Here is a 15,448-nt window from a genome sequence, read left to right as displayed (position 1 = left end):
CTTTGTCAATGACCATGACATACGGCTAGTCTCACAGGCACCAAATGGCTAAGCTAAAGGCTAAAGGTTCAGCTCCAGGAGGAGTAGAAAATCAACATGAGTGATGCAGATGGCTTATTCATGGCACTAATTATCTTTTGTAAAAGATATCACTGAAGGCAAAATGGAAACTGAAGCAAGAAGAATTTAAATAGAATCTTACATTTGTCATCTTTTGAGAAGACAAGTGACTTTTCGGTGTGCCTCAGGGCCCATTACAATAGCAGTAGCAAGCAGGCTGCTTATGGCACGTTCTGATTCTAGGTACCCTTTTCATTTCATGTTCCTGTGTCTAGGTCATTTTGGACAGGGTCTTTGACAGTGGCACAGAATAGGAATGAAACACAAGACTCTCTGTGTCTGCTGAACTGCCATGGGAGGTTAATTACAGCTTATGGCTGTACTATATTACCTGTGAATTCCCTTTGGCAGCTGCTTTTAAATGAATACAAATGGGTCAGGCTTCAACAGAGCAAGTCACCAACACATTTTGGAATCAGCTATAGACACTAGATCTGGTCACAGAGGTAGAGTTTCATATATGGCTCCTAAATCCTATGCATTAACAATTATCTAAAAACATTATTTATGGAATAATTGTTTGGTTTATAAGGAATAGGTTTTATAGGGTTTTTTTGGACAAGAGACAGATGTTTGGTCTGTATTGGGTAAAGAGTTCCTAGTGACAGTATTATCATATAATCATTGGATGTGTGCTGTGCTGCAAAGATACCGATCATAGTGTTTTATAACTGGAATGGATCTGAGCTTTATATCTCTGTGGGATGCAAAGTATGGTCTCATTTCTGTGAAATTTTGTACTAATTGGGGCTTAAAATGGTGCTTTCTTTGATGACCATTTACAAAATTATTTACTTCACATGGAAAATCTCCATTTTTGGTTTTAGACTTACTATAACCTACTGAGAAGTTGTCCCCACATACATCATATATTTTACTAAAATGTTACCAGCAATGAAATCTGAATGGAATAATTTGAACAAAGTATCTCTATTAGAAGAAGTATAACTGAATTACTGGATTCATTTGCTTAAGTAGGGCTAATTAGAATGGACAAATCACTGCTCTAAAATGACTATACTCCTCAAGCTAATATCTCTGCAGAGACCTAGTATCTCACTCAGAGACTGCTTGGGAATCTCTAATATTGGTGGATTGCATTATGTCCAAAAAAAATCCTAACACCTCTAAAGGTAATAATGAACCGTATTCTCATTCATACTGCTGTTCCTTAAGTACCAACTGAGCTGCAAAAAAAGGTCATAAAATCTACATCTTCAAATAAAAAGGCTTCAAGGAGTAAAATCAGGACCTGATTGACAATTATGCTTAATCATAATCTTTCTCCCTCCCACTATTTTGGACCACTGCAGGTCTCTGACAAAAATCTACTCTAAATGAAACTAATCCTCAGCAATGAAGATACAAACCAATTGTAGTGGCTTGACTCTGGCTGGATGCCTGGCACCCACCAAAGCCTCTCTATCACTCCCCTGTGCAGCTGGACAGGGGAGAGAAAACATAATGAAGGATTCATGAGTTGAAATAAGGACTGGGAAAGATCACTGACTTAATACTGTCATGAGGAAAACAGGCTCAAATTAGAGATATTAACTGGATTTATTACTAACAAAATCAGAGCAGGATAATGAGAAATAAAAACAGACCTCACAACCACCTTCTCCCCTCTTCCCCTTCCCAGCAGTGCAGGGAGGTGGGAAAAGGAAGTTACAATCAGTTCATAACACTTTGTTTGTGCTGCTGCTCAGGGAGAGGAGTCCTTCCCCTGCTCCAGCATGGGGTCTCTTCACAGGAGTCCATCCCTGCAGGAAATGCTGCAATGTGGGTCACTTTTTTATGGGGTGCAGTCTTTTAAGGACAGTCTGCTCCAGCATGGGTCCCCCATTGGATGACAAGTCCTACCAGGAAACCTGCTTCAGCACTGGTCTCCTCTCTCCACAGGTCTGAAGGTCCCTGCCAGGATCCTGCTCCACCAGGGGCCTCCCATGGGTTCACAGCCTCCTTTCAGGCATCCATCTGCTCCAGTGTGGGGTCCAGCTCCTCCGGGGCCTGCAGGTGGATCTCTGCATCCCTGCGGACTCCCATGGGCTGCAGGGGCACAACTGCCCCACCATGGCCTGCACCACAGACTGCTGGGAATCTCTGCTCTGGCACCTGGAACACCTCCTGCCCCTTCTTCTGCACTGACCTGATGTCTGCAGAGCTGTTCCCCTCAGATATTCTCACCCTGTTCTTCTCTGGCCGCTATCACATCTGCGCAATAACTTTTTTCTCTTTTTCTTCTTAAATCTGTTATCACAGAGTGTCACCATAATTTCTAATTGGCCCAGCTCTGACCAGTGGCACATCTCTCTTGGAGCCACCTGGCATTGTCTCTGCTAGACAGGGAGGAAGCTTCTGGCAGCTTCTCATGGAAGTCACCCCTATAGCCCTCCAGTACCAAAGCTTGGCAATGAAAACCCAATACACCAATTCATGTCTCTTAGTCTGAAAACTTACTGCCTTGTCAGAAATATCCACATAGCCTCTAATGGCTTCTACTGGCATTGGGGTCGCTAATCACTCAAACTGTCAAGAGATGCAAAGGTGAAACACAGTTTTATTTGCACTTGTCTATTTAGAAGGATTTGGTGGGTCCCTGGCAACTCATGTACATCCTTATATTGCATAAAAACTGATTAAGGTGAAGACCTTTTCCTTTAATTATGTTATACTCTGTTATTATTTTGTTTTGTTTAAAGCAGAAAGCAGTTTAGACAGAAAACATATGGTTTCTTTTACTACCAGAAGAAATACACCTTCTGGAAATCTCTCAGGGCGGGTTCTGAGAAACTACCTTACATTCATAATTTTGGTAATAAACCCATTTCATTTGCATTGGTGAATAACCAGCAGTAACATGACTTAATGTTGTCTTCCAGTTAAAGTTCCAATTAAGTCTTAATATGGGTTTCCTACTTAAGCAGTTTAGCAGGTAACATTGCTAAGTAACCATTGCTAATATGTTCTCCTGTGCACTATGCCATATTTTTGTTTAGCTACTTGTTTGATTTTCTCAAGCTGTTAAAGTTTCATGCCCTTAAGCTTTACAGATCTTAAATAACAGATATATGAAATGGTAATCAGTTCAAGATGAGACATTTGCATTTAGATATTCATATGTAGGTGTCTTTGTGTGCACTGAATATCTAAGCTCTTGTTTCAGTCACTGTAAAACTGATCAATGCAATCAATAGAACCTAGACAATGATTTGAACATAAACTGAAATTCTAGAACTAGAAATTATACTTAAAGAAAAGGAAAAATTACTATGAGGGTGGTTAGACACTGCAGCAGGTAGGTTATGGAGTCTCCATCTAAGAGTTGTTCAAAATCCAGCTGGTTATGGATCTAAACACCCTGTACTATGTGACCCACATCAGTACAGGTTGGATTAGACAATTTCCAGAGTTCCCTCAGCTCTTCTGGAATTTTTTGATTTTGTAAGTAGCCTTGTCAGAAAGCATCCGTCTCCTCTCTCCTTGTTTTTGAATTCACAGAGGGAGAAAGAAGGGAGTACTGGAAGAATGAACCAGGAGCCTTGTGTTACAGGGATTTATATAGGATTATGGAGGTTTTGTTCTTCTGCTAGTAACACATACAATTATTTTTAAAGCACCATATTTCTTAGAGTGGGCCTGATATAGTCACATAGGGACCTTACACTGCAGTCCCATCCTGTCATATCACTATCTCTACACTTGTCATGACACCATCACGCAGCTCAGGGAGCAGTTGTTGTTCACTATGCTACACATTTGAACATGACCATGTTTCAGACACTGACTGCCTCTATGCTATTAAATATGCATGCTTACATTTGAGAGACACCTGGAAAAAAACAGGACTATGGAGATGGGTGGAAGTTACATGAATTATATAGTGCACATACCATACATAGTACAGTTCTGCTCTGAAGTAAATGCAGAAATACTTCTGACAATAGGCACCACAATGGCTTCAGACAACCCTTTACTAAAAATAGGACCAAAGAGTAGAAAGCCAGAGGAGTTTTTTTTTAGAAAGGAGGTAGAATTCCAGTCAAATTTGGAATCAAGGCAATGATAAAAGGTGAAAGTGTCTCTGAGGAAAATGTAAAAATATCTCATACTCTGTAAGGAATTGAAATAGCCCTAATCTATCTATTGTTTGAGGTGCTTTTGGTTCCCACTTCTTTTTTTTAATTTATTTTTTTATGCTTGTTTACTTTGTTATACATGGAATTGTTTCTGATGGGTAAAAGGGTTTAACTTGTTGTAATCTATAGTTTTGATCTGCATCAAGAGACAGCTCTGAATTGAACAATCCCAGCTTTTAATACTGCCTATTAAAATGTTTTTTTTATATGAAACAAAAATAGAAATAATTTAGGAAGCTCTAACTGACATTTCACAGGAAAATGTCTACCAGCTTCTGGAAGAACTGTGAAAGTGCAGAGTGTGCACTTAATCTGCCTCTTTCACTGATGTATTCTGCAGCAGCAAGTGAACAAAAGTAGTTCTCGTATTACCATCTTGAACACTGCCAGGGTCAATATCTCAGAAGAGGAGAAAGGTGTGTTCTTTTCAGGTCTAATTTTGAAATCCTAACAGGCTGAAGTTGCTTCAGAGGATTGCATTGCTTGCTTGTTTCTTAAAAGAAAGAAGTTGGAAGTTAAGTCTTTAAAACAGATCTCTGAACTCCCAATGTTTTGCTAAAAGGGTAGGAGGGAAGGAAAAAAAAAGGTATGTTCCAGAGTACATTTATGTTAGAATTTTAGGTCAGAGCAATAGAGTGTTTTTGAAAAAAATCTCCTCATGGTATTAATTTATAATGTTAAAATTTATATCTTCAAGTAATCTTTGAGCTAATAAATTAGACTTATTTATAATAAGACTAACCTACAAGATTCACTCTGTAATTACATCTACATCACACAACTACCAGGCATTTAGTGCACGGTGCTAGAGAGGATCTAGTCTGAAATAAAATCAAATCAATACTGAGTCCTCAGAAAACGTTGGAACGGTTCTGACTGCCCTACACTACCCACTAGTGTAGATATTGCCCATTCTAGAAAAGGGGCACTTATATGTGTCACAGGCCCATTACCACCTACACAATGTTCTGCCACATGCAATTATGTTAATGACAGCTGGAATACCACTTGACAGTTGTGAAATTTTCTGGGATTGTGCAGGGTTCTTTCTGGGGGAAAAAAATAGCATCTGTCAGTTAGATTCTGCAAAGGGGAAACAAAAGTATATTTAGGAGCAAAAGCTGCAAAATATGACAGGACAAACTTTGAAATTATGTGTCATAAAAACTTAGATATGATTAATCAGAACAGAATGTCATTAGTACAAAATTTCCATTACTTTCAGTATAAAAATAACTGAGGAGTTAATGATTTTGTGAAGTTTTGTGATAGATGTAGTCCCCTAACCCAACCAGCAGTTCTGTGGTGCATGCTTCAAAGGTGATATAGGTCTGAGCCATAGCTGGGCCAGGGAAAACATGCATCAATGCCCACTGGGTCACACTGCTCCAGGAAATCTCCAAAGGAGAAGTGTGACCCAGTGAGCACTGATACATGTGAGCTGGGAACACCAGACATGTACTTTCCCAAGACTTATTTATCAAGAAACACAGAAAGTTGTGGGAACCAAGAGTGTCATGCACGCCTTCCCATTGTATGCAATTTGGCTGTGAGCCAACCACTTTATTCCATAAAAGTTATTCCATTCATATGACAAAGTGAGCCTTCTTTGAGCCCTTCCTGCTAGGGAATGTGGCTGATATGGTAGTGATCTCCTCTTGAGGTGCGACACCTCTTAAAGTTGCTCCTCAAGACAGGAAGACCTTCTACTAATGACAGACTTCTTTGGATGAGTCTAATTTGTGTGCTCTAAATTGCATCTGGACTGCATACCAAGTGACTCTTCCCTTGAGCACAGATGCCTCTCAAGGTTTGAGATTCCTTACTTGAGACTAGGAAATCTTTCTTTACCCAGTACTGGCAGACCTCTTAATCACAGTAAATCCTTGATAAGTAACTGGTAGAATTATGAATTAGTACTAATTAAATCCATATACTTGATTCTGTTGGGTGCAAAGTGTTGTTCAAATCTGAGATAAAGATTGGATCTAGCCACCCCCAAGCTCCATCAGGAGCTTAGAAAGCAAGAGGGCCCACTCTGAACCTCATCACTCAGTCAGAGGTTCCCTCTTATCCTTTTGCATCTCTGAACTCTCTCTCAATTATTCTCAATATCATTCTAGCTTTATTCTAACTTGTTTTTCCTTTGTACGTTTCCTCCATGCAGTCGCACTGTAAGTAACTAACAACTTGATCAGAGGCTGGACATGACCCAGCAATGGGCACTCACAGCCCAGAAAGCAAATTGTATCCTGGGCTGCATCCAAAGCAATGTGGCCAGCAGGGCCAGGGAGGGGATTCTGCCCCTCTGCTCTGCCCTTGTGAGACCTCGCCTGCAGTGTTGGGTCTAGCTCTGGCATCCCCAACATAAGAAGGACAAAGCCCTGGTGGAGTGAGATAAAGGCAGGGCCACAAAGACAATCAGAGGGCTGGAGCACCTCTACAATGAAGACGGGCCAAGAGAGTTGGGGTTGTTCAGCCTGGAGAAAACAAGGCTCTAGGGAGACCTCAGAGCATCTTCCTATACCTCTGAGTTTTTGAGATTCACTATTCTGATGTTTAATTGAGGTAAGGAGAGAAGGAAAGAGAAAGAAGAGGAAAGGAAGGTTATTTCCTGGATTTAATTTGCTTAGTTACAATTCCCATCTAGTGGATATCATTACCCCTCATTTTTTTCTTTTTTTTCTTTTTTTAAATTACATAATGGTCTGTTATTGGAGATGTTCTTGGATTTTATTACTGTGGAAAGATCAGAATAAAATTTCTGAGCAATAATTTGTTTATTGAGGAGTCTAATTTCCTTTCTGTTGTAACCATTCAGAACTTGGGGCAAATTGGAAGATATAATTATTAATACAAAATAATGCTTACATTTAAATTTTGAAACACTTAAAAAAGTCTAAACCAGCTATTTAGAGTATTTTCCAGATGAACATGATTGCTTTCCTGGAGAATTTATTTTTAAAAATAAAAAAGTAAATAAATAAATAAATATTTTAAAATTATTTTCTCCACACTATTTTCTGAAATTTAGCCAAAATTTGGACTGAAACACAAGGAGATCACACCATTCTGCCCATAGGAAGTTTTTCTCTTATGGTATAACACAGCAGCTGAGATACAACTAGTTACCCACAAAAAAAATCAATCATTTTCAGAGCCATTTTTTTCTTAAACACAATTGAAAATGTTTGTTATTTATATATTCTGTTTACACAGGTTTGACTTTGCACTTAGCTGTCTTAAAATATGCCAATAGAGATAAAAAACTTTTTCTTTTAATTTGATTACTTATAGCTATACATATACTCTTTAAACACTTTTTCTCACAATACACATCTGGAAATTTGAGGCTATTTTTTTACCTTTTCCCTTACTCAGTTTTAAGGGCTATTGGCTTAAAAAATATAAATAATGTACCAAAATAAAAACTATGAAGTGAGGGAGGAAGGCAGCTGAAAAGGACAAGGCGATAAAAAAAGAAAAGCATAAGGCGAACATTAACTTGATATTGGTATCAAAAAGAAGGGACAAGAAGGTTTGCTCTCCTGATAAGCTGTCATCTGCTTAAAAGTGGGAGTATGCAAAAACAGAACTACTATAAATGAAATCATAAATGAAAAAGATGTTTACAAAACAACACCAACATCAGTTAAAAAATTAAAAGCAATTTCACCAAGAATAATTCTACAGAAAAAATGGGAAAAGCCCCAATATAAACAACTGTTTCCATAAAGATAAGTGGACTAAATGACGGGAAAATAAATATAGAAAAGAGTATGAGAGGAAAAAGTCTATGAAAATACAAATCTAAAAATAAAACAACATGTACAACTACAATAATATTTGTGGTATGCAAAACATCTATTACTCATCTTTGCATTTTGTGAGCCAGTGCTTCAGCTGAGCATGGCACTATCGGAAGTGATGCAAACACCCCCCAGCAAGACAATCAGTGTGATTTTTTTTGTGATAAATTGCCGCTTTTACCTGCTACAGCCTCAAGCAGTCAAAAAGACCCAGCTAGCACTGCCTTTGTGAGACCGTAGCCGCCACGTGAACAGGTGCTCCAGGGCTGTGGCGTTTGCCTCCCTGCTAGTGCTGAGCGCTCCGGCGTGGGTAATGCAGCTTTGGTAGCTTCACGCTGAGAGGAAGCGAAGGGACGAGAGAGGTACACTTTGTTTGCGGGCCTGAGAGCTTTTATTGCAGCGATGGTTGGAGCGACCACTCCTGGCACGGTGCAAGGCAAAATGGCAACGGGACAAAGAAAGCATCAGGTTAAATAGGGGGTGGGTGGACAGTGGTGGAAAACCCCCTCGCCCAATAGGGACAGACGACAGGGGAGTGGCATAGAACATAACAGCCCATGGAAACATAACAGAGGAGGGTACAGTGTTTTGGGACAAATAGGAGTGCAGAGGTGGGGTGATTGACACAGAACTTTCCATGAAGAAGCAGGAAGTAGACAATGTGGAGCAAACCATTGTGAGGGAAAATAGGGGTACAGAGAACCGACTAACTAACATTAATAAAATCCCTGACTAAACCAACCCAACCCACAACAATAAATTGCAAAAAGTTCTCTTAAATACATTTTGATATGAAGACAGATGATATCTGAAGAGGGATGGTTCTCATTTGGGACAATTGCGCCCTCTTGGCCAAAAATTATTCCAGTCACAAGACCCAACCCTAACCATTTGTGATTTCCCCATTTGTAAGACTCCTGTACCTGTCAGAGAATCAAGTGCTGTGCTGACAGCTGATAATATATGATCCATAATATTATATATATATTTTTAAAATATGGAGAGACACATGTGAGACAGGCTTTTGATCAATTTTGACCAAGGTGGAATTTCTGCCTGATGGAGGTAGAACTAATTTTATGTTATTCTTTGTGTTCAATATGTTACATAATAACAGTTTTGTTCTTGCTGACAGAAAGCTTTAAAAGAATAAATCTAGACATGGGAATCCATCTGGAGAATTAAGTGTTACATTTGGGCTAAATTTTAATATCATCTTCCTTTCACTAACACATTAACACATCTTCAACACATTAAGACCAAAGACCAGGATAGTAGCTTCTCTGAAATACTTTTTCTCTTGTGATACTTGCATTAAACTTTCCTTGAAGATATGTAAAGAGGCTACCACACTTCTGCAAAAATAAATTCCTGTGCCTGAATTCTAGCTCTTGGTTTCTCTAGTTTTTCTTGTAATACTGCAATACTGCAAAAAAGTAAAAGGGGTTTAGACAAATGTTTGATATAGAAAAGTCACACATGAAGCCCCGTGACATTCCCCAAGGTTTGTTAGACAACAGTGCTTGAGACATGCCTTCCCAAGTTTGCTTTCTGTAATTTTATTCTCTGATAAAAAGTCAACAATGTGTAGATTAATAGCAGATTAATTGTATCTACTTTTCCCCACCTTTATTAATATATACGCCTATGATCTGAGTGTGGTGAATACTTAAATATAAGAGTTTCTCTCTCCTCTTTATTCTGCCCACATCAGTAACGTCTATGGTCACAACACAGTGATCAGTGTTGAATTAAGGGTAACTACCAGAAATTTTAAGAGACAAAAATTTAAGGATAGAACCCAAAGTTCTTAAAGACTGGATGCATTGAGTAGGGTGAATAGATAAAAATACTAATTTAAAGTATGAAATGGTACATGGAAAAAGTTCAAAGAAAAGGTTTTCAAGGGGAAGTAATGAAGGTTATATGAAGTTTGATTCTTCATTTTGGTTTCTTAACTACATATTAATGCAATAAAATTAAATGTATAAAATAAATTTAATAAAAGTCCTAAAACAATCCATCCATTATGCACTGCATATGTTGATAACCTTTGAATAAGACTGCTGAGGAGAAATATGGCAGGAAAGTTTCCATCCAGTTTTACCTGGAGCACTTCTACTTATTTTCTTTAAATGAACAAGGAAAAGAGAAAATTACTCAAATATATATTCTGACAACAGTATCCAGAGAATTTTAAGGATGTTCTTTCAGAATAATAATGCACAGAATATAATAATAATGCAAATATTTGCCCCAAAAATCAAACTGTAAGTATTGTCAATATTAGATGGGGTGTAGGGATATAGTAACATGTAAAAAACCAGATGATATTTGAATTTCCAAATAAACTAGAAAACAGTAAATGATATATGAATATTCATTAATATGAAAATCTGTACACCAAAATACTATTTGTTCAAGACATTCAGTGAATTATTTTGAGTAACAAAAAAATCATGGAAGCCCTGATGTATCTGCTAGTAATTCACATGACCAAAACAAGTACATTCCATCAGTGATTCACAATGAATAAACTCATTGTGCCATTTTTAGCCTGTTGAACTCTGCAGATACATAATGTGGCTGTGAATAAATATGCGTTTGTGTGTGTAACTGCTTATTCTGCTTTCGTTTCCTACTTAACTTTTACCAAATTAAATCATTAGCCAGTAAACTTTTTCCTGTCTGTGCAGAATTTATGCTTCTGCTTGAGTTGTAGGCTTTTGCTCTAGCTGATTTTGGACAGCACCACATATCCACCATTGTATGTCTTAGTCCTGTTTGATTCCATCAACTTCATGGTTTTTCATATAGCTTTCATACAACTAGTGTATAGGAAAATTAGGATTCTATTTATGCCAGAAATTGTTTACTCTTTGAGGAGACAGTGATGCCTAGGAAATGTTAGGTCCTGTCAAGGACTGCTAGGCACAGAGAAAGAATCCAATGTATAGAGGTTTTTTTTACAGTTGTCCAGCAAAGCTGCCTCATCATCTTGGGTTTTTTTTTGGGGTTTTTTTTTGTTGCTTTTTTTTTTTTTTTTTTAAACTTGAGCACAACATAGGAAGAATCTCTGGGTAGAGATGTGAACAAGAAATACTGCTAAGTAGCAGAAGAAGACATTTTAGATACCCTTTATATCTAATAATAATTGGCTATAAATGTCAATGAAACTGTTATAGCCTGCTCAAGAGAGTCCTCATAAAACTACTAATTCCTTCTTGCTGTCTGGGGTCTGAATGATCTTAGCAGCCTCCTAAGGGAATCTGTTGTTTCTAGTATGCTTTTTATGGAGGAAAAGTTCCACAGCAGCTCTGCAACATTAAAGTGACCAGCACCCTGTGAATTGCCTTGAAGTTCGGTGGCAATAAGTGAACTAAAAGCACACACATTTAACATTTCTTAGTAAGAATATTACAGTGTTTCTGCTTTTGACTCTAGCATCTTCCTCAGTCCCCAGCTGATTATTGGAAATGCAGATTTTCTATATCACTTGCAGAAGTACAACTGCAAAAAGTAGTTTTCCCCTTCTCAAGATCTTGAAAATTCACATTTTGTAGCAACATATTTTCCTTTTATCATAATGTAATTCTCATTTCCATTAACTAAGAAGACTTTCCATTAACTAAGAAGACTTGCTCTCTCTACTATTCTGTTTTTCTTTGGTACTTGATCCATTTAGAATACATGGAGAATGTTTCACCTGGACATGGTCACGGGCTTGCTATCCATCCTGTTACCAAAAAATCAGGAACACATATCCACACGCAGTATGACACAGAGCACAGTCCCACTGAGAGATGGGGTTCATTGGCTTCAGCTTGGCAGTCACAGAGATTTGAGTTTCAGACTTTGGATCTTGGACTGCCTGCTTCAGGGATAAGCAGAATGCCCTCAATCTACCTTCATCTTTAAAACTCAAAAAAACCTCTCCATAATATTCAGTGTTATCTGACTTAAACTAGGTCTTCTCAGAGATTTTACATTACTTAAAAAGCATGACATTTTTATGCCAGGACAAATTAATTAATATTCTGCTCTGCCTTTTCCATCATAAATCTGGTGTGCTTTATAAAGCAGAGAATTCTACATCTGAGAAGAAAATGAGGTATTAGACTACTGCCTGCTCCTGAAGGATGGTAGCTTTTAATTGTTTTGTAATAGTAGAATAAGTCTGAAGTTGATGAATTAGTGGAAGAGACCATGTGGCCTAAAAGTCAGAAGTGAACTCTAAATGGATTTACTATGTCATACTTTTGCATCCATATGCAAAAAGCAACATAGTACATAGAACATCTATATCTTAATCTTAGCAATACAATTAATAAGACAAAGAAAACATTGACAGAGAAGAAGTGATTCATCATATGCCACACCGTGTTCCAAGCCTGTCCACTACAGCTTCTACCCAGAGCAATAACAAAGAACTTGCCTTCAGAAAAGTGTCAGTTTTATTTATATTGATCCCAAAATTACCTTTTGTGCTCTTTGCTCTTCATACTATGTGTCAGTCAGGAAGAGGAAAACAAACCCTCACAGAACTGGCATATTTCCAATATTGCATGCGAAAGGCAGTAGTGAGAGACAAAGAGATTGGAAGATAAATTTAACAGCAAGCAAAATACACAATGGCATAAATCATTCCACAAAGCCTCCATGAAGTTGTTCATGTCCTCAGTAGAATTCCTGTCCTGGTTTATGACATTTGCAGATGTTATGACTAGGCCAGAAATGTGTCTTCCAAAGGCATATCAAGAATGCAGGAAACAGTGTTAGCATTTTAGAGAGCAGTATTCTTGCACCACAAATCAGAAATAACCCAGTGTCTCATCCTGGTGTCACAGCATGGAGTGCTACAGGTGACATTGTTGTTGGGGCTTTTTTCCCCCCCAGAGAAAATCTCCAAAGGTCAGTCCCCCTGATGTTGTGGCCTGTAAAGGTTCCATAGAAAATTCCACAACACTAGTGAATTGGCTCCAGATTCTCTAGAATCTTCCAGCTATCAATACGTTTCTCCTAGGCTCCAGGTGGGTATATTTGTCTTAGCTTCCGCTTCTGAGTCTTGCAAGAAAGTATCTTCTGTGGAGTGACATGATTTCACGTGAGTTGGAATCAAATGAAATAGATACAATGCATCAAATTCAGTTTAGTTCATGTGAACATTCTATAATAATTTATAGGATTATAATATATGTCCCATTAAAATATATTCATTTAATTATACATTAAAGTTTATATGCACTGAAGTCTATATAAACTTTCCAGATTAAAAAAAAATATTGCAGAAACTAAAATTATTGTTAATAACTTTCTGAAGGTCTAATACTTAACTGTGGTGCAAAAGACAATGTCAAGAACAGGTGACTGAAGGACACTGAGCAGAATTGAAAAAGAAATTAAAACTTTATAATTCTATAAATATATGTAAATCACTGGTGCACTCACATTTTGAAAACCTCATGGTGTTCTGGTCCTCTCACATGACAAGAAACATAGTGTCATTTATGGGCTGAAAGACATGTAAAGCATGTCTACAAAATATTAAACTGATTGAGACACTTCAAGTCAGACAAGAAATGACTGAGATATAACAGAGATCTGTAAAAACATAAGTAATATGGAATGGGTAATTGTATTTTGGTTTTGATGACGCAGAAATGAGAGAACATCAAAAGAATTTGTAAAAGAAAATTTTCTCAAATACTCAAAGGAAATACCTTTGTCATTCAATACTTAAATGGATTGTTGAACCTGTGGCTACAGCATGTTTTGGTTGCCAAGAGTATAAATGGCTTCAAAAGATGATTAGGCAAGGTAATGGAGGAAAACTCCACCAAGGACTGCTAAACACGGGGGTCTGATTACAGCCTCTGGCTTTAGTTCAGGAGGCCCATGAACCAGAGAGAGCCAGAAGCTGCAGGAACAGAAGCAAGGAAATTACCGCTCTGTGCATATCCCGCTCTTAATATTCATTCCCTGAACATCTGCTGCTGAGCTCCACTGAAGGTGAGCTTCTAGTATGACTCAGTGCTGTTGATCTCAGAGGGGCAGTGGGTGGTGAAGGCAGAGAGAGGGGGTGTGGGTTTTCAGGCATTTGCAGATTTTTTAGTGACATTTACTGTGCAGAACTAAAAACTAATTAAAAAACAACCCTGATAAAATACAGCATGCTGACCCAAATTCTTCTTAATTCAAACTTTAAAAAAAGCAGCTGTATGGCAGTTCTATTTAATTCTAAGAAGGGAAACTTCAAAGAAAAGAGACAAAAAATCACATCAGAATGGTGATTACATGAAATTCCTTCAAAGAAAGGAAGGAATGGAGCTGGTTCTCTTATTCCTGGGATAAAGTTTCTAAGAAGGGAGCAACAGTGGTACATGTGTCATGTATGGTGTGTGCAAGGCTTGCTAAAAGAAGTGTGGCATGAATAACACTGACAGATTCACAGCCACATCATGGACCCCAGGGGGACAACTGAAGAAGTAGCCAGGACTGCTCAGATGCCAAATTTCACTTTCCTGGAAAATGTCACTGTTGACAGCAGTCCTTTACATGCTTGAAGTGCCTCCAAGGTTAGGCATTGGTGTGAATAGAACTACATTTTTGAATGAGAAGGTGAAGAATGTACAGCTAAAATAAAGCCACCAGATGAATGTAGGACAGGAGCTGAGTGACAACAATGCCTTACCCCACTCCCTCATTCTTCGCCCCCAGGCACCACCTGCAAATTGTCTGGACTCATATGGCCTTATTTTGAGCTCAGAGGCTTTAAATAGAAGTTTGATGCTGCTGTTGTCTTTGCAAAACAGCCTCAAGTCATCATTGAAATAATGCCCCTCCTACTAACCCAGCAAAATACAGTTATGTTTAGTATAGAAGAACAAACAAAAGGAATTGAAAAGCATTGCACTTCATGCTTAAGATCTTCTATTGACGAATTATTACAACTTTCTTGACCTTTCAAGCTGTAGTCTCTTTGTATCCAGAGTAGAAGTTATTTTTGAATCGCTACAAACAATTTTAAGGTAGGGCAGCAGCTCTGGATGACACTTTGGCAGGATGACTCTGAAGATGTGATTTCTGCCCATCAGGTCATATCCCCATGTAGTTGATAATATGACTTGACATTCAATAAACTCATCTTTAAACCTTCACATCCTACAACAGAGAAGTTCCAACCACACCATCACTATTCATTTGATCTTTGGCAGTTGCTTCTTAAAAACAAAGGCACATAAACAGGTAATATCCTCCAAAGATCTTCCTCAGTTGGCCTAGAAATATAGGTCCTGAGAGAAAATATCTCAGCTTAACACATCAGGCACTGTGAAATGTCACAGCATTAGCACTACAGTTCATGATAATAGCTTTGTTATA

Source organism: Vidua macroura, chromosome 2, assembly GCF_024509145.1.
Source record: "Vidua macroura isolate BioBank_ID:100142 chromosome 2, ASM2450914v1, whole genome shotgun sequence".
Classification (NCBI taxonomy): domain Eukaryota; kingdom Metazoa; phylum Chordata; class Aves; order Passeriformes; family Viduidae; genus Vidua; species Vidua macroura.
This window is presented reverse-complemented; position numbering follows the sequence as displayed.